This window comes from Lepidothrix coronata, unplaced genomic scaffold, assembly GCF_001604755.1.
Source record: "Lepidothrix coronata isolate B3197 unplaced genomic scaffold, Lepidothrix_coronata-1.0 Scaffold104, whole genome shotgun sequence".
NCBI lineage: Eukaryota > Metazoa > Chordata > Aves > Passeriformes > Pipridae > Lepidothrix > Lepidothrix coronata.
In genome coordinates this window covers 1,975,659-1,995,696 of record NW_016690284.1, presented here as the reverse complement: position 1 = coordinate 1,995,696, position 20,038 = coordinate 1,975,659, and the positions used below count along the sequence as shown (strand labels likewise).

General features: G+C 38.7%; 1 long non-coding RNA gene across 1 annotated transcript; it reads right to left on the bottom strand.

Annotated features, from left to right (window-relative positions):
• Positions 1-2,702: 2,702 nt before the first annotated feature.
• Positions 2,703-18,538, bottom strand: LOC108501575. The gene is made up of 3 exons (XR_001876224.1): positions 18,502-18,538; positions 8,445-8,448; positions 2,703-3,521 (listed from the first exon to the last, which is right to left on the bottom strand). It is a non-coding gene; the product is annotated as an uncharacterized LOC108501575 (long non-coding RNA).
• Positions 18,539-20,038: the final 1,500 nt, after the last annotated feature.

Sequence of the window (20,038 nt, the reverse complement as noted above, 5' to 3'; positions counted from 1 at the left end):
CACTGTTTCTCTGGTCAGTGCCGGCTGCTGCTCTGTGCCCATGGAGAAAAAACTTCTCCCGGCATAACAACAGACACTTAGTCCAGTCTAGCACTGTTCCAAATCTCTGTAGCCTTCCCCCAGCCAGGGGCTGGGAGGCCCCAGAGGGCCCAAGGGGCTCAGAGCCCCTTCCTCGTGGCTCACAACATGGCCACCTCTCCAACAACAACCAAAACTACAACTCATCTCTTCCGGTGCTTGTGATATGTTTACATTTTTGCAGGAGCGCCCATTGGGCAAAACTTCAAAACTTCCAGGGGTTTCCACCCCTTGGGGTCTACTACTTTTTCAGCCTCTGGGGAAAAACCAAGGTCCAAACCACCACATAAGATCAATATAAAATCTAGAGGCCAAATCCAAACCAGAACACAAGAACACTTGGTTAAGTACAGGGCTCTTGGTGTACAGCCTAATCTCCCAGATTCAACACCGGGTGTTTACAGCAAGAATGAGTAACTTTAGGACCCTAATACAGAAATCAGTGCATTGAGGAGGTATCTGCCCAGAGCTGGCCAGCAGATAAGGTGCCAAATCATACCACCATACTCGTGTTAAATACAAACCCCTGGTGTCTAAAGAGGCTGTAAAGTCTGAGAGCTTCCTCCTTGTGTGATGCAGACCATAGCATTACCTTCTGTGGAAATGCAGAAATGTCTACAGGTGTTCTTTGAAAACACTGCAGGCCAGAAACACCTGCATCCATCTTTTCTGTAACTGAAGACTGCCTAGGGATATCTGTCCTGTCAGTGGGCCCAAAGGCCTGCTGTCCTGCATCTGAGGAGAACGTCCTACATCTGAGGAGAACATCCTACAGCTGCCTGAGAGGCTGCCTTGGTCAGGGTATTTTCTGTGCACCTCCTTGTGCCTGTAGTGCTGCCAAAAAAATGGCTCTTGTGTCCCGAAAGGAATGTTTGGAAGGAACCAAGTAAGCCTCTACAGGGAGTTGATGAATCCTACAGATGCTACAACTGTCTTAGCAAGTCTTTTGTTTTTAAACAGGAGGCTACAAATAGGTGCTGATGCTGATTTTGAGTAACGCCTTTTGGATTCCGGCTACTGACTTCAGCACATAAAAGTTTACATTTAAAAAGAAACACCTAGGGTCAGAGGAGTGCCTCAGGGGTCTGAACTATCCTTTTTATAGCTTTTTTTTTTAATGTGACATATTATCAGTAGCTCTTACTTCTTAAATGTATTTAACACCACATTCTCAGCCACTGAATTGTTCTTGCAAATTTACCTTAGTCCAAAAAACCAGCATATTATTTTGGAATCCACCTGGGGAGAAGGGGAAACCATTTAGAACTGCTTGTGAAAATAAAATTAAAATATCCCTTTACTTTTGGCTGATGCTGCAATTTTACTAATAATTCTGCTCTACCCAAAATTCCACATTTTCGTAAATAAAATGTTCTTTTGACCATGCTCCACTGTTTATTCTTTCCTTGGCAAACTTAGGGAAATAAGTAAGACTGGTTCTGAAGTATGAAGATTGCAGCCTAAAGTAGAACAAAACACTAACTGCAATTTATCCTCTGCAGAGTTTTGGAAAGGAGATGGGATCAAATGTAAGGAAGGTGGTGAAGATACTGTCAATCTGTTAACATCTTGCAGAAATGGAGATTAAATGATGTTGTGACAGGTTTATTCAAGATGCTGATTTTTTTTTTTAATTAAAAAAAAAAGGAGAGAGAGATTGGAGAGATATTTCTAGTTGGAATAGTATAGAAAATTGGACCAGTGTAGCCATTGTCATCGTCTTAATACAAAGCAATAGCTGTTAGCACAAAAGCTGCAAAAAATGAAAGATTAGAAGCAAAAAACCCACAAGACTTTGTTTCTTGTAGAAACTGAAGTACAAAAAGCTTAAGAGTCTTATGAGGGCAAAGATTCAGAAGAATTTACTTAAGGTCATTCTGTGTGCAATAAAGTGTTTCAGTTCACAATGTTACATTCTTTCTAAGGGCTAAAATAACAGAATCCATGAGGAAAACTGGAAGAGTTTGTCAGAGCTACCAAGGAAGCAAAAACCATCTGACGGCAGGGGAACGTCTAGGAGAGCAGAGACCACTTGCATGCTAAGAATGGCAGCACCAGGAACTTACAAACCTTGCAAAGGATTACTGGCTAATATATAAAATCAGGATGCTTATAACAAGGACCCTGGACTCTGTGTGATCAAATTAAATGCAAACAGTTTTTGTTATGTTTGAGGCTTAAAAAAGGGTAAAGATGTTGATACTTTTGATTTATTACCAAACTTCCTTCCCATGTTAAGTTTTCTTAAAAATTTGAAATGTATCTGCTGAAACAGTAGTGATCTCTGGTGGAATTGGTTCTGAATTTTGTCAAGAAACTTGTTCTCCTTAAAGAATTTGCAATGAAAGGTTCAGCTGTATGTCGCCGTGTTTTGGCGTTTTTCAGTAAATAAATTTTGATGGCAAAGCTAGTCCATGTACTAGGAAAACTTAATAAGTGAATGACTACAAAATGTTCCTATTTGAATAGTTGTGGTCATTTTCCCAAACTATTCTACTGTAGCAATTTTTGTAGATATGAATTGTCGTGGTAGATGAACATAAATGTAATTTTGAAACACACTTTTAAAAGATGCAAGAACATTCAGCTATTCAGAAAGAACTTTGAAGCAATGAGAAAAAAAACCCAAATCAAAACAGTAACTGCCAGGTACTGCCAGATTCCTCATTACCATCTTCAGCTACTTCTAGTATGAAAGTATGAGGAATCCAAGTGGGTCTTTGAATAAGGAAATCAATACTGTAGAGTTAAGCCCATTTCATGAGCTGTTCCCAAGCAATTAATCCCTCTCCACACACTGAAATCAGGAAGAGACATCTCTATGTGATCACAAAGCTAAAAAAAAGATCAGCTCTATTGAAAAAAAAAAAGCAGTAAGCTCAAAGAGAGTAAATACCTGCCTCTTGTATTTAGTAGTGTTCAATTAGCTTCTTACATCAGCTTTTGAGCAACTGAGAAATAGGCAAATGCAACAGTCCACAAATACAACATGCACATAACAGATGTGAATATAGCTCAGAGTGTAGATGTGTTTTGTTAGTTTAAAATGGGTCAATAGCACCACTTTTCTGGTAAAATCAGCTAGGACCTTGTAAAAATGTTGATGGAGATGCACAGTACAGGTTTCCAGAGGCTGAGTATGCTGATGGTTATTGAGGAAGCAAAGTGACTACAATTCTTTTACTTTTTTTTTTACAACTTAATTAATTTTAAAATTAGTGCTTCTAAACAACACAGGGACCCTAAATGTTACCTGTGGTATAGAATGGTATAGAGTAGCATAGAGTTCCCAAAAACAACTGTTGAGGCCCAATGCATGAACAGATTGGTCATGTCCACCAGAGGAAGAGCATTAGTTGGCACACCTCTTCTGCAAGCAGGAGAGATTCAAGACCAAGGAGCAATAAGGAGAAATCTCCACAAAAGCCGTCACTTTTGCCAACCTTTGTAGAAAAGACAACAGAAATTGTTATGCTCATCAACCTATTATGTCTTTTGGAGAAATTCCCTTTTATTACTGTTTATACCCTTTCCTCGGTCTAGATTATGCCACTCTGGCTTTACCACATATGTTCATAAATACTTCCAATGTCAAATCCATTATTAACCCCAAATTATTAAGCCATTTCTTCTTTGGGAACTAATAATCTCCTCTATTACATTTCAAAACCCCCTCAAATCATGTAACTAAATGGTTAACTTTGAGGTATGGCAGCTGAATTTTACTGCTGCACCACAAGTTGCAGGATAATAATCCCCAAGTCTTTTGAGAGGAATGCCTGCCCCGTGACATTACTTGAGAGCATTGCCAGAACAAGAAGTGAGAGCAGTTTGTGCAAATGTGTCCCTGCTTGTGAAATATCCCTTCTGCCCTTCAGGCACCAGTTCTATTACAGCACACAAATCTTCACCGCCTGCCTGGAAGCATGATGGGAATCCCACCAGATAAAATAAGCTTGCTTTAGTGCAAAAATGAAGGAAACTGAACCTATAAGGGACAGAGATCTTTAAGTAGTATGAAGCATTCAGTGGCTCCATTTTGAAATGCCTTCACTCAGAATTTGACACGTAGTCTTTTTAATTTTCAAGAAAAAATTACATGAAAAAAAGATACAATGAAACTTAAAAAAAATTATACAGACATTGAAGAATAATAATAAATGGGAAGGGAGAAGCTGGGAAAGAGGAAATCTAAATTCTGGATATTTTACTAGTGGTGACTTCCCTTCCCCTCCCTGCCCTTTGCTCCAAGCACACAGGCTCAAGCACCCTCCTCTTCACTTTCCCCAGGAGAAGTACAGATTTTGCAATACTTCCCTGCTCTAGTGAACTCTTACTGACACAAACAGTCCCACTAAGATCTCACAGATAAAAAGAAACTTTACACAATCAAGGGAGCAGGAGAGGCGAATGAGGTGAGTTAAAAAACTGGTTGGGACCAATGAGTTTCTTTGCTCTGAGTGTGTGGGTACTTAAGTTATGGGTACTTAAACAAGGACCATGTTCACCTTGTTTCTGAATGGTGTTCTGAACAGAGCTTTGATGGCTATTTGGACTCTGTAACTCCATAGATGACCTCATAGATAAAAAATGCCACCTGACATTAACTGATGTGATGAGAGACACTAAACAATCCATAGAATGTGTTTTTAAACCTTTGGGATTTTGAACCACGGTCCTGACAGGACTCATCATGGAAAACCAGAAAAAAGTCCTTTGTTTCTTCTGATCCACGTAGTCACACGATGTAATGTCACCATAGGTGCGCAGTGACCACAAGACCAGATGAACTCTGTCACTTTGGTGCAGAATTTATGGTACAGAATTTAAGGAAGCTTAAAATGGTAAAAAACAATCCAAAACCAAATGAAATCATCGAAGAGGCACTTCTTGATTTTCTCTAAGCAGGTAAATGCTGTTAATAAAAAAGGAAACAAACAAATGGATTGGCCAGACTACTGACATGCTAAACTTGCAAAAATTTGAAGAATTATATCTGTACCTGTTGATAATAATATTATTCACAAGAATTTTTTTAAATTGATTTTATTTAGCCAGATATTAAGTTTATGATATAATGGTATACGTACTTGCTCCGGTTTCTGGACACTACATTTTCCCAACGACACCCTGTTTAACAAAGGGTTGTGTAATGAATATCCATGTCTTTCCCAAACTACTTCTCAAAAATTTTAGTAGTTAAATTTACTCAAAATTTGTTATAAGAAAGCGACGAAAATAAAGGGTCTCATAGCTGAAGATGTTTTGTTTCCTAATCACTTAGTGAAGTGAAAATTTTTTTGTTGTTATGAAGGAAGTTGGAAACTATCACATGCTCTTCCCAGACGTATAATAACTCTCTCCTGCCAGACACCCTTGGCAGTTCAGCTCATGAGAACCTACACTGGGATTTCCTGAGGTTTAAAGATTTGGTAATCTCCACAAAGTCCTTCCTAAATTCTCTGAATTCTACAAATAGATAAAACTAATGTGCTAATCTCATCATATCCATTCCCCAAAAGATTTTTGGTATTTCCTGCGTTTTACTGACCTGAAAATATTGTCATGGCAGCTTCCACCAAAGTTTTCAACAACATCTATGCCTAATCCTTTCTGCAACTATGAAATGTAGGATAGCAAAATGACGTTTTTCTCATTTTGGAAATTATCGCTTATCGTATTTCCATCCCTCTGGTTCCGACTCATGTAAAACACACGAATTTTGGAAAGCTCTTATCCAAAGCTAAGCTGTACTTTGACCCTTTGCATCTGAATAAAGGTAATTCAGGCCAGGGAAAGCCTGGTGCTGATCAGTGATGGCTGTGGACTGTGGCTGAGCCCACTGTTGGCACACAGCACAGGGGTATGTGCTCTTCCAGCCAGAATGCTTCAGAGCATGGGAACTTCACTTCTCAGTGCTCTGGAGAAGACAATCTCTTCTGAAAATCACTGGCTTGGAAGTGTGAAGATATTTCTTTTAAAATCAGCCCCCCAGTTCTCCTTGTCTTGTGAATTTATCACTACAAGACTAATCGGTCTATGTCCTTGGCCTTACAGCTGTAGGTGTACTTGATGATACCCAGAAAGTAGGTGTTTGGGATAGGCGTTCTTTCCAGGGATTAAAACAAACAACATGAAAATGCTTTACCCAAAAGTAACCCCTCCTAGCCTTAATTTCTATCCCTTTAAATCAGAAATTTCCATAATTCTTAAATTTTTTAAAATTACTACTAAATTGATTTTGTTTCATCTGCACATAATCATGTTTTTAAAGCTGCAGGATTCAATCCTTGGTTCCTTTGTTGGAGATACAGAAGGTCTGTTTTTAATTTCTTTGCTGTATTTAGTGCCTTACAAACATGAATCATATCCCTCACCATTTGTCATATAATTGTAAGGAGATATAGCATGCCCTCATCCGTCTTTGCTGCATGATGCTTACATAACTTGTACTATGCAAATGCAGAGAAAATCATGTCAGCAGCCAATACTGACAAGAAACAGTCATTCTGCATCAAAGAGTTGATTCATAACTTCTAGTTCCAAAAAATTCCATTTATTTCGCTCTAGTTTATTCAGTCTAAAAAGATAAAAACAGTCATTTAGAATGACTGTGAGTATTAAAAACAACAGCTGTTCACCCCACTTTGTTGTTCATAAAAGGATATGGGTTGTTCCATAAAAATTAAGTAGTTATAACTAGTAGTTGTGATCTACAAAAAGTCTAAGAATTAAAGGATTAGTCCTGGGGTTCTTATGCACCCAACCCATACTTCTGATATGGAGAATGAGTGCACAGGTTGCACTTACGCAACAATACCTGAATCTGTCCTGGGTGGTCCCAGATGCTTCCTTTAAAAGCTTCGCTTAATTCAGGTTACATATAGATCTCAGTTGCCTTCACAGCACAAGTTACTTACTCTCTTTGTTGATGAAGCCATGGCCACTTCATTGTGCTGTCATGTTACTGAATGTTTCCAATACATATGGAAGTGCTAGAGCACTGCTGGCAGTACTTCTAGGACAGCCTGCAATCCCATACCTGCCTATCCTGACCATACAAGTCAGGGAGCTGAAGAGTCACTGCCAGCTTCACACTCTTTTCCTTCTCTGACACTTTGAACCACCAACCCTTTGCTCACTATCCACATTCTCAAGGGGAGTGAGAGGTAACAAATACTTCTCCAGGACCAGTGTCCGTCATCTCTCCTGGGTTTAAGCTCCATAGACCGTGATATTCCCCACTGCAAAACAAAGGCTCTAGCACTTTGCCTTTTTATAAAATGTTAAAGGCACTGTGACCAATCTTTTTAAATTAGCCTTTTTTGGGTTTTAGAGCAAAGGTATTGCCTAGATTCTTGACTTGTAATCCCAAGTAGTGAGAGCTCTTGACCTGGCCTTGAGCAGGAAAGTGCTTTCAGCATCCATCAGGTAGCATATGCTCATCCTTTCCCATCTCCCATACTTTTGTTCTAGCAATAAAACAGCTTTTGAAAGCACATTTGGACATGTAACCCTAGAATACATAGAGTGTAATACTGTTCCAGAAGACTGGCCTAAGTATCGGTGCTAACAACGTCTGACTGGCCGTGTAAATTCTGAAGAAAATGTGGACTTTCTTTGTTTGGAATAATTTCATGCATTTTGCTTTAAACTATGCCCAGGTAAAGAAATTTCTACAACACAAAGCTGAAACCTTCAGGGATAGTGTCTTGTTATTCATTCTGATGCCTTACCGTAAATAATTAACATATTTCAATGGTTTAAAAAGAATGCAGAAGCATCAGTTTTCATTCATCTGTAATAATAAAGGAGGAGGAGGAGTGCGCTGACAGGAGGATATGAGATAGTACGAATTAAAGTTAATAAATAATGCCTACAGTGTTAGTCATCAGTTTTGCCTTGCATATCCCATATGCTGCACACTGCAAACTTTTACAATTATTTTGAAATGGGCTTGTTTTGCATGGAAAAAAAAATTGCGATTGTATTTAAGCCGACAGAACTCACTTCACATGGGAGTCAAAGAGAGGGAAATAAATCTAAACATTATTTTGTCTCACAGTGTCTCTTTCCCCTATTTTTATTTAATGTGATATGATTAATAAATATTTGACGGACTATGACTCAGTAATTGTCATTTTCTTGGCTCTGGAGGGAACTTTAACTTTGAGTGTTGATGAAAATGATATGTAGTCTCTCTGGAATAAGTAGGACAAGTACTGTGTATCTGACGGCCAGATTCTTGGTCTGTCAAAATAAATCACAAAGCTTCAGTTATATTCAAAGATTAAAAGAGGAAAGCTGTTGGGAAAATCTAGGTCCAAATTTTCACAGTGCTGTTAAACTGGTAGGGTTTTTTTTACTTTTCTTTAGCTCTTCACTTGCTGATACTGCAGAAGCAATAACTTCTGTAAACTACAAAGGTGTGTCCAACAATATGAAAATTACTTAAAGTGACCATGGCATTTTTCATGATTGTTTTCAAACTTCCTCTTGCCTAAGAAACAATTTCTCGCCCCCTGCCCCGACCACAGTGATGTTTTGACTGTAAACTACAGCAGGCCTGCTTCTATGTCTCATTGCCTTCCCTGGATCATACACAACAGATGAGAAACAGTTCCAACCTAAAAAAGAATATAACCACAAACTGCATGCATTGTATCAAGCCCTTTGTGATTTTTGGTGGGCTGTGCAGCAAGCATTGAATAGCAGCAGCTGGAATTGAGAGAGTGGAGGCTGATGCAGTCTGTTTCCAAAGTTTTATGGCAAAACACTTCACCTCTCTACAGAGTTCAGTCAGAAAACAGAGGAAGATACAAGAGAATGCATTTATTACCTATTTTGTTGCTCTCTTGTGCTCACTTCTGAGTCTCTTCCCCTTCCAAGAGATGCACAAGTACTGCATGGGACAAGCGGATTACTTGAGCAACAGGCAACTGGGCAGCTTTCCCAAACAGAAATTCTTGGTTTTCAGTGGAAATATTTTTGCCTCAAAGTTTTCAGTTTCCAAAATAACAAAACACTGATGAAGCCTTTTCCCATACAACTGTGACTGTCTCACTAAGACAAACAAGTCTAGAATTCAGTAAAAGCAGAGGAAGAATAATAATGTTAGAGTTATCAGCTCCAATGCATTTAAATATGATTTTTTTTTGATGACATTTTTGGAGATTTGTTCTATGAGAAATGACAGTAATTAGCAGTGGAAAATATTTCTTTTCAAGCACATTATCTGCGTCCTTAAGACTTGAAGTTATCCCTAAAAATGGGTGATTACTACGAAAATGTTTTGATTAATTTTTCCTGCAAACTGTGGCTAATATCCTGATACCATTGGAAGTGCTGGTCTTTGCATTTGCTTTCTATAAACAGATTCTTAAACCATTTGTCCTGTCCTACTTAGAAATGTGAATTTTAACACCTTCACGCTGAGTAGTTGAATCTAGGGCCCTCTGCTCCTTCCTACATGAATTCTTCAATGGCTATAATATTATGTTATAGAGGAGTTAAAAAAAAAAAAAAGGAAGGAGATAAAACAAACACTTCTACTTCTCCTTTTGCAACTACCACAAAAAAAAAAAAGAGGAAAAAAAAAAAAAAGAAAAAAAGAAGATGTCTTCCCTCAACGCATTTTAGAGGGAGCCTGATCCCAACAGTACATCTCAGGTCCCACCTAACAAAGCTGCCTGCGTTTCTGCCTGTGGGAAGCTCAGCAGAAAAGAGGCCAAATTTGGGATGTGGCTGGGTGCCATTTGGGATGAAAGTGGTGCCAGCCACCTCAGCCCTGTCAAGGTGCAAAGCAGTTCTGGACATGCTCAGAGGCAGTACAGATGCTGAGTAGCTTGGATATAAAACCACAGGTTAGGGCTATGGCACTTACATTTTGCTGAAAATATATTTTAGGACCACAGAGCTTTCTGAGAGTGGCACAGAAGGAAAAGAAAAGGAAGATTAAATGCTCATTTTCTCTAGCTTTTGACTGACCAAAGACTGTACTATCAAATTTATTGGTTGTTTTTCTTGGCTTTATAAAACAAGTTGGATTGGTACACTGCTGCCAGATTCCTCATGAATAGGTGATGACATGAGTTGATTTGGAAAGTTTTGTATTAAGGGAAGGTGATTTTTCAAAATTAATTTCCTTGTGATCTCCTTGTCCCAGCCTCTGGGACCAGACAAAGGCCACTTCCATCCACTCTATTGCCTTTGGAAGCAGGCAAATACTTCAGTATTTCAGAAGAATTTGGCAAGCTCCAGAAGTTGCTTTTGTTCAGTCATTAAGCCTCTGGAGAAAACTTTTGTCCCTGGAAGCAGAGAGACAGACAGTTGTAACCAGATTAGGGAGAATGTCCTTAGTATTGATTAAGTGCACAATATTTTTGAATTGTCTGTTTAGCCTTTGCACACTGGGACCTTATATAAGAATGTACTTCATGATACAGGACAACTGGTAAATTTGTAGCCTTTGGCATCAATTTCTTGTGTCATTATCCACTTCTCTCTTAAGGAAACTAAAAAATCTGTTCAGTTTTCATCACCTGGAAGTCCCCTTTGGCTGGTTTTGTTCTTTTTGGTGAGCTGAACTCTGAGTTTAGGGTGGCATTAGCAGAACAGCTGCAGAGCCCTGATGACACCAGCTAAGCATTGCCTTTACAACCAGCATCAGTAATGCAGCACAGACAATGACAGTCTTTTCACCACTTCTGCCTTCTCACACAAGGTAGAAGAATGGAAACAATAAAAGGAGCCATAAAATCCCACCTATTACAAGGAGGATATGTTAGTGCAAGCCTTATGGAAGTCTGCCATGAGCCACCCTGTCAGTGGAGAGCTCTCAAGCCAGGCAAAAGGTGTGTGCAGTGAATCCTGGGGCAATCATGACAGAGGCAGGGCAAATGCACAAAACACCACAGAAACCCTGGACTATCTTGAAACCTATAAGGTAAAGCAAGGAGGGAGAACAGCCCCAGTTAGGAGAGACAAATGATGCCTAAAGCATGTTAGCTGTGCAGAATACACATAAAACTTCTTGAAAGAAGGACATCCATTATATAACAAGTTAAAAAACTGAGGCTGGGGGGTGGAGGGGAGAAATAAAAGACCTAAATGACTGAGGATGACCTCTGATCTAAGAGAGGTTTGGATCAGATCATCAGAAGGTATTACTTGGAAGGGATCACAGAAGTCAGCGGCACAGTATGGACTAACATGATCAGCGAGTTTGATTTCACATGTAGATTGCACAAATACGGCCATGAAAGAGGGGTAAATTACCCTGTGGCTGCTAAGGGGTAATAGCATAAGAGATAACTGTGAAACAGAAGTTACTCTGTGCATTCATACTCCCAGCATATTTTACTTGTTGTCTTTTTTGGACTCATACGTACAAGGCAGTCCTGTTTTCAGGGACATCCTCTCACCTGGATGTCAGAAGCATGTAAGATTTTTATTTCTTTCAAGGCCAAAACTATGTTCAAAGGATGTGCTGTGCTTTTAAAAGAAATTAGCAGAGGGGAATGGAAGAACAGGGAAGCTGAAGCTAATGCATGTCTGGCAGAGGTACTATAAAGAGTCGTGTTGGGCAGCAGTAGCAGTCCAAGAGAAGGGGTATTTATCCCAAACTTACAAGTAAATCATAATGTTTTGTGCTCTTCTTCTGTTGGATGGGATGGGAATCACCAGGAGAAAAAAAAGAAATTCTGTTTAAAGAAATTGTGGAGTTATTTCAAGCAGTTGCTGGTCATGGGAAAACAAAGAAGGACCTACCCATTTGAAAACACTGTCCTGGTTAGTAATCAGGGATGGGTGAAAATGAGAGGCTCTGGGGACCCTCTCAGAACAGGACAAAGAGCAGCAAAACCTTCAGTGCCCAAACTTTGTGACAGGCATGCCAGCATAGCAAGTAGCTTCCTCACTGGCATACAAGGACGCTATGATTACTGCTTTTGAACAGATACTGGAACAAAATTTCTAGTTCAGACCTGCTCCCACACTGCATATTCAAGCCTGAAGGTATTATTTGTTTTAATTGTATAAAGTGCTTTGCAAAACAGAATGTAAAAGGTGGTATACAAATGACTCACAGAACAGAGTTCGAATGACCATCTTGTTTTGATGGATTGAAACAAAAAGAAAGTTTATTTTGGATAACACTGAGAAGAGCTATTTTTCAATTTCAGGGAAATAAGATGTGACTGCATTTTATTTCAGTACTCTTTTAAAAACCAGTGTAAGGACTGCAGACTTAATCCAGATCCAAAGAAAGTTATCTCTAGGATTCCTATGACTCCTATCCTCATTCACATGCTTAGGGGAAGTTCTCAGGTCAGCACTATGGAGCATGGTGGAGGAATACACCTGATTGTGCCAAAGATGATTTTCAGATGGCACACAGTAATTTTGCTTAGTAAATTGTCCTGAACTCAGGAGAAATGCTCTTCTGAGTTGCTAAATGTCTATTGCAGAACAGAGATTCTTCTTATAGCTGCTTTATTTTAATAAACAATCTTAAAGGGGACACCAAAAATGTCAGGACTTCGTTTTCCTGGGTGCTTCTCTTCAATCATGGTATGTCATGTTTATATCAAGCTTGGAAGGTACACTGCTTACAATTTTGGTTTGGGAATTAGCGTGCTGAAAAACTATCCCCAGCAATTTTAAAAACAGAATCTTAAGGAGTGGAGGAGTTGATAAAAATAACTTTTTGGGCTGTCCCAAACTTCCCCCAAGAGGAGATTGTTGTAGGAAAGGTCTAGGTCCATATTTAGATGAATCATAAATTACACACTATATCTAATAGTTAGATGGGGAGAAATCCATAAAAATGTAACCTTTTGACCTTTCCTTCCCCAGACAGCTAAAGTTCTCAAGAAAACATGAACTATTATAAATATTAGTCACTCCCCCTAGAGCCTAATTTGCTGCTCAAAATCCTGTTACAGAACTTACTTTTTGTTCATTGCTCTTGCTGACTGTTCTCACTTGCATAAAAATCAAAGAGAAAATTCACATCAGCCACATGAGGGTACAAGTTGTGGGATGAGGTCCCTCACAACTTGACTGTGATGCTGACCCTCGACAGTATGCCACAGGCATGACCAGACAAGCGGGAAAAGATTTCCCCAGCACGAGTGGCACTAGCATGAGGGCAGCAGTCTGCATCGTGTCATTTTGGAGGACATTTCTCAGAGCACTTGAATCAGCAGCATGTAGGCTGCCTTTTTATGAACTACAGATCTTATTACTAGGGAGGGACTTGTCTTAACCCAGGTCTAGCAGAGTTTGTTCAAACAAAGCTGGCCATGTAACATATACCAGATGCTAGACTATAAATATGTACATATTTCATCCAGATAATTTTACAGCTTAAACATATATGCTCCTCCTTTACATTCTGCGTTTTTTCATTTAGACACTGCATACACATCCCCTCACTACATTTTCCATCTGTACATTTACCTTACTTACTTGTGTCTATGCAATCTTGTATTCACTATCAGAATTAGTGTTACACTAGTGAAGTTGGCTGTATCCTTGTTCTTAGAACGTTATGAAAGTATTTCCTTCTAATGAAAACAGAAATCAAATTAACTGCTTTTTAAATTTGCTCTGACCTACTTCTGTAGTAAGTTACAGGTATAGCACAAGAGTGATTATGTGTCACTTGAAAACACTCAGATGGTTGTTTTCTCAATGAACTGACCGCTTCAAAGGCGCAACAAGTCACCTCATTGACTGAAGTGTCCCATTTCTTGGAAAGAGTATAGTCATAGCTTTCTCAGAGAAGTAGATTCTGTCAACCTGCTGTCAGTTAACTATTTCCTATACAGTTAAAAATATTTTAACTATTCTTGGAAAGAAACTATTGGGAAAAATATTTAATAAATGGTCATTCAACACAAATAAAGTGGAAAGCTACCAGCATGCATTTTTTATTGTTTGAAATAACTTAACTTGTCAAAGGAATTGGCAAAGAACTTGAGCAATATTTATCTTCAGGGAGTAATGCATAATAAAGCCATTCCACATTTTTTGTTGCTTGGCTTTTTTTTTTTTTTTAATAATTGTAAATGCTCAAATGTAAACTTCCCCTAATATTTAGTTCTAAACTTATATTGCTGAAACTGAGATGCAGGTTGCTACACTGACAGATGTAGCCAAATATGAACCTGATAAGAGTTAATGAAAACACTTGAATTTTAAATGCTTTTGAAGATGGAAACGATGATTCATGTGTTTGTTGTTGACTCAAGATGATGACTATAAAGGTATTTTGATTCAATGTTGGGAAGAAATTAGCTCATTATTTTGCATATCCTCCCCTGTAGATTCCAGGGGACAAACTCCACATTTCTTCTCCCATGAAGGAAAATCACTGCTTTCAACTATTAAAATATTGGATGCATAGATACCAGGAATTTCTGAATACAACATGTTTGCCCTAATCCTAAGAATGATCCGAAGACATGTGGAAACCAGCACTTAAAGCATTCAGAGAAAACACCCTGGAGCCATTTTTAACTGATGAATAACACCACATAGATTAGAAATGTCTTCAGAAAGTATTCCATTCAAATGGGTGTAACTTGCAGGAGCACAGATGGACACAAGCCATGGGCAAAAGTAAGGAGTTAACTTTATATCTCATGACTAACAATGAACCACTCAAATCTGAATCCAAACATAGATTTTAAGACTCAGTTTCAGATGTTCAAAGTAGAGATCTTAGTTCAGTTACATTGGTAATGTAAATAATGTTCTTAAATTATCTTACTTGAGGAGGTTTATATTGTTCAGCCTACTCTTATCAGGTATGTCACTCCTTTCACTCAGCCACCAGACAGCCAGCTGGAGGGAGAGATGTGCTGGATGGAACATGCAAGGGAATGTGCAGCCTATGCTACCACACTGTCTGAGGGACGCAGGCACTTTTGGCTTAATGCATGTAGTAGACACTCAGAAAAGGCAAATTATCTTTCAAAATGTATTTTTAAGAAATTTTATACATTTTAACGGACCAGTTTACATAAATGGGGTGACTTGGCTTGCAAAATGAAGTTCATTTATCAGAACTGCAGATTAGGACACTAGAGAGCAAAGAATATTATCTTTGCACAGGACAGATTTTTACTCACTAGTTTATTCAAAATTATAAACTAGGAGATAATCAATTAGTCATGAAGTAGTGTCACAACAGATTAACACATCTAACTAGATACTAAGAGATCAATAGCAGGTTTGTTGTGTCCTCTGATCAAAATCCTGCAGTAAGGTGAATATATCAAGTTAGCATGTATGCTCAACTCTGCCCCTCATTCTAGAAACAGCAATAAGAAGAAAATATATCACATACTAAAACCACAGAGGTATCATAGTTTAAAAAAAACTCTGTGGAGCATTCAGCTCACTGCCTTAGAATGGTGACTTACACGCACACCTTTAGTGTTGAGCTGAGCCACCAGCCCTCGAGATGGGTCATGCTAAGTGTCAGTGAAGCATGTTAATAAAGTAAATAAAAGGGACTCTACAGAAAAAGGGAAAGCAGCCAAACTATTTTATATTTTCCAGTGATCAAAATTTTAGAATTACCAGAGCATAAAAAGCCTGTTTTGTCTATCTGGTTTGAAGTAGCGACAAATCTCTACAAAACATACTAGTGATATTTTTTTTTCCTTGCACACTTGTCTGCAGCAGCTTTCAGAGGCTATTAATTCTAAATATGCTGACAGACCCACCACCTTCTCTGATGAGGAGAAAGAAGAAGGTTGTCCACTCCCATTGCCCACCCTTTCAAAGGAATGTTTTCAACTATACTCAGTCCACCACAGAGCCAGCCTGAAACCAGATACCTGGCATAAGATAATTTGTGGCTGCTTGAATATGATTCTCCTAGTTCATATATCTACTTTCTTCAGGGCTGTCAATCTGCTTTGGAGAAGAATGAAATAACACATTCTGACAAATCTGTAAACTATTCCTGCTGTCAAGGATAATGTTTTTCCCAGTTCTTTCAAAAGGCAAAAAATTCAAGCCCGAGAGAGGATTAATAACTGTTCCGAAGCACAGAGCAGAAATTTGATTTATCTAAAAACATAGTGGCCAGCTGGCCCTTCTCTCTGACTGCCACTCCTAACAGACTACTTTTACTTTTCCTTCCCAGTCCAGACAAACCCCTCTGAGATTGCAGGCTTCATGCTGCTGCTGAGGGCAAATGGTGGAAGTTATGGTCAGAACGTACTGATTACCCTGGGAATACCACTGTGCCACAGCACTATATATGCATGCACATTCATACCCTGTTTGAACAGCATCTGTCTAGAAGTGAAGTGAGTATAAAGGGGAAAATACAGTGGAAGTCTAGGCACATACGTATTTGTCTGGCTCCAAAATTTTGTGAGTTTATTAGCACAGGGTTGAAAAAAGTTTTTCCACTACAAATTGCTTATAAAGAAACAAAAGTTTTTAAAAATGTCAAATAATTTCTCTTTAGCTGACACTTTCTGGGGCTAAATTCAATGCCTTTTTTTTTTTATATGGAAGAAGGAAGGGCAATGGAGGTTAGGGGATGCTCCAGTTTGTTATTGGCAGTGATGTCCCGGCAGGATATATCCCAGACATCACAGACCCATTGCAGCCTGTGACCAACAAGACATCCTTGTCCAGCCTCCTAGATGCAAAATGCTTTATCTTGGTGGTGAGAGACTGAAGGCCTGAACATCCAAAGCACTGCACCACTTCAGCCCATGCCTTTGTCCATATGATGGGGGCCCTGTGACTGACAATTCTCATGCTTACGTCTGTGCTCTGGCACATATAACTGAAAGTGCCACCAGAGTCATCAAGTTTACACACCATAATTGCAGATAACCCTGCTGAGTCAGGAAAAGTCACTGACAAGCCACCTCACTCAACTCCTGCAGCCAGCAAAAATACCAAACACAATTTCACAGGGAATATATGGAATATTTCAACCCTACTCCAAAATGTCAAAATTTGAATCAGTTCACAGGGAAGTCCAAAAAAATCTTAGGCTATGTAATAGAAGATACAAATGCCCAGCCAGAATGTTCCTGCTAGACCTGTGATACTGAACATATTCTATATGACCTGGAAAGGGGAAAGAACTGGAAACAAACATCAAATTCAGTAATGCTTGTCTTTTGGAGCTGGCAAAGATTTAGGAATTAAGAACAAATCTGACAACTATTTTAAGTATGGTAATTAAAAACAAACAACTCAGGTTGCAAGGTATCTCAACAGCATCATTACAAACATGAACATATCCCACCCACTACTACAGAAACAACCCCAGTTTTTTTACATCTCTGAATGGTAGAATCCCTCTTCCTCACTCTCTCTGGAGAAATATGTGGAAGAAATTTGTTCAAAAGCCCAGAGGGACACTCTTTGCCTATCTACTTGCCTGTAGTGCTCTCTCATACACTTATCTGTAAATTTACACCCTATAAACTGTATCAGCACAGTTTTAGGCAGTACCAACTGGAAAACAAAACAACCAAAGAAACAACAAACCTCTTTGTGCTGAGCCATTGATTTAACACATTTCATTTGAAAGTACTTCTGTATTTTGAGATAATTTGCAAGCATCAACACAAGTTTGCAAATAAACTTCACAGTCACAGTATCTGTATGCACATGATGAGAATTAGAGTTGAGAGCAATTTATAGAGTTTTTCTTTGTTTTCTTTCATTCAAACAATATCTAACTAAAATACATATGTAAAAAATCTCATTATATGTTAACTTAAAATTAATTAGTTCCTTGTTCCTGTTCTATGTGTTTTTATAGTCATTTACTGGTACAAAGGACAACATAAAATGTTCCTGTACATTTGCATTTTCTTGTTATGCTGTCTATGGTACAGCTACAGTGTTGAGGTTTCTTTCCTCCTAACTGTACATTGAAGTAGCTCTGGGGGTTATAACAGAAAAATGAGCTGCATCCAATTAGTGGATCAGAATCAGTGTTCCAAACTAAAGTAAACTTTTCATGCCTCAGATATCATTTACAATTCTCACTAAGAATGTATGGTTTGTCTGTTTGGATGGTTTTTTCAGTTCACTCTGAAAATAACAGTAAACAAATGAAATTTCACCTGGGAAACAAGTGAAACTTCTAATGAGTTCAAATGACCACGTGGTTGATTCCGCAATAAAGTCACTACTAACACAGATTTAGAAGCACAATGAACTTAGCACACAGCTTAGGAATCTTACAGGAAGTTTAGTTTGGCCCAGAATAGAAGAGAGCTTTCTTACTGTGAGCATTTTCTTCTTTTTCACAAAGTGAAAAGTTCACGCTACTTCTAATGAAGGTGGGATAATGAGCAGGCAGCTGTGAGCAGTGGAAGAAAGGGAAAAGGAAGGAAATGGCAAAAGAAACTAATATGGATTTCTTACCTTTCAGACAAGACAGTGGGAGAAAATTCTTGCATCTAACACATAAAATGCGCTGGATATTCCTTCTTCGTGGAAGGCACAAAAAACCACAACAGGACCCTGAAGAATGGAAGAACATGAGAAGCACTATGCAGTCAAGTCAGTTTGTCACTCTCTGCCCTAGTTTCAGTGAAGTCTACTTTTTTTTACTGGAATGAATAAAAAATGTGGCAAACTTGTATTTTATTGTGTTAGTAGCATATTTCCTGCTTTATATATAACCTCCTGGAGCAATGCTGTTTTGGGAGAATCAAAATATTTAATTTGAAAATAGATTCCAGAGCAGTTTCTGCAAAGTTATTAATCTGTTAGCAACAACATGAAAGAAAAAAAATACTCAACTACAAATTTTATTTTATTTTAATATTTGCTTTTTCCTTTAGAGCTTGACTCATTTTTTTATAATGTGAGTGGTCCAGCACATTCCTGTGTCTTGATTACTTCGCAGGTAAATAGCAGAGGTGGGCAAAGTACATAGTTTTATCTTGGGAAAGAAACCAAAACTTGAGTGCATGTCCCCAAATGGAAACAAAAAAATAGAAGCTACAATCAAAAATGGTAGTAGTAGGATTCTGAGAGAGTAAGAAATTAATTTATTGGCACACTTTTTGACTCCCTAAACAGCAAATAATGCAGGGGATATAATTCATGGCTGAACAAGAGAAGATGAGACAGGGAATCTGGCCCTTCTGTTAGCTGGCATGAATTGACTTGTAGATATTGATGTTCTCCAGAGTGTTTCCATAGAGAACAAGCCTATGAGAAAACCATAGCTCACTCCGCTACACAGTGAACACCTACCTCTCTTTACAAGTCTCGAAAACAGACTCAGGTGAAAATCAGTTTATTAAGCAGTAATAAGCAAAATTCATGGATTCACTTGTGTTTAGGTACAAGCTATGTTCACCTCTTGACCCCAGTCAGGGATTTTTCCACTTCGGAATATGTTCTTAGTCTGTATGTATACGTGTGAGGTATATTTTGAGTATATAGCACTAGTACATTTCATGTGATCTTTACAAGAACTCCCTGGGTAACAACAGTTATTTCAGAGTAACACACGGTGAAAGCAAAACAATCCATCACCCAAGCAAACAAGTAGGAAATGCTTAGAAGTGAATGATTTGACCACACAGAGCTGAACAGGCTGCTGACAAGCTCCAAGCAAGCTGCCCGGTTCTTGAAAACTGGCCCATATGGAGCAAAGTACAGGCATCCTAGAAGGCTTGGACACACCCTGAAAACATTATTGTCCTATCACCCATCCCATGAGTTGTGTGTGTGTCCTTATACTGCATTACACTGTTTTGTCTTCTTTTGCCACTCTGTAAGCTTCTCTGTCCTGACCTACAGCCCAAAACTAGGTAATCGAGGAAACTCCTTCTCATGTAATGGGTAAGGTAGTGGCTGAGAGTCCCATTCTGGACAATAGGCTGTAGCTAGATATCTTATACATGGTGTAGAGAGGTAGGTCTACATTTTCCCACTACCCTGATAG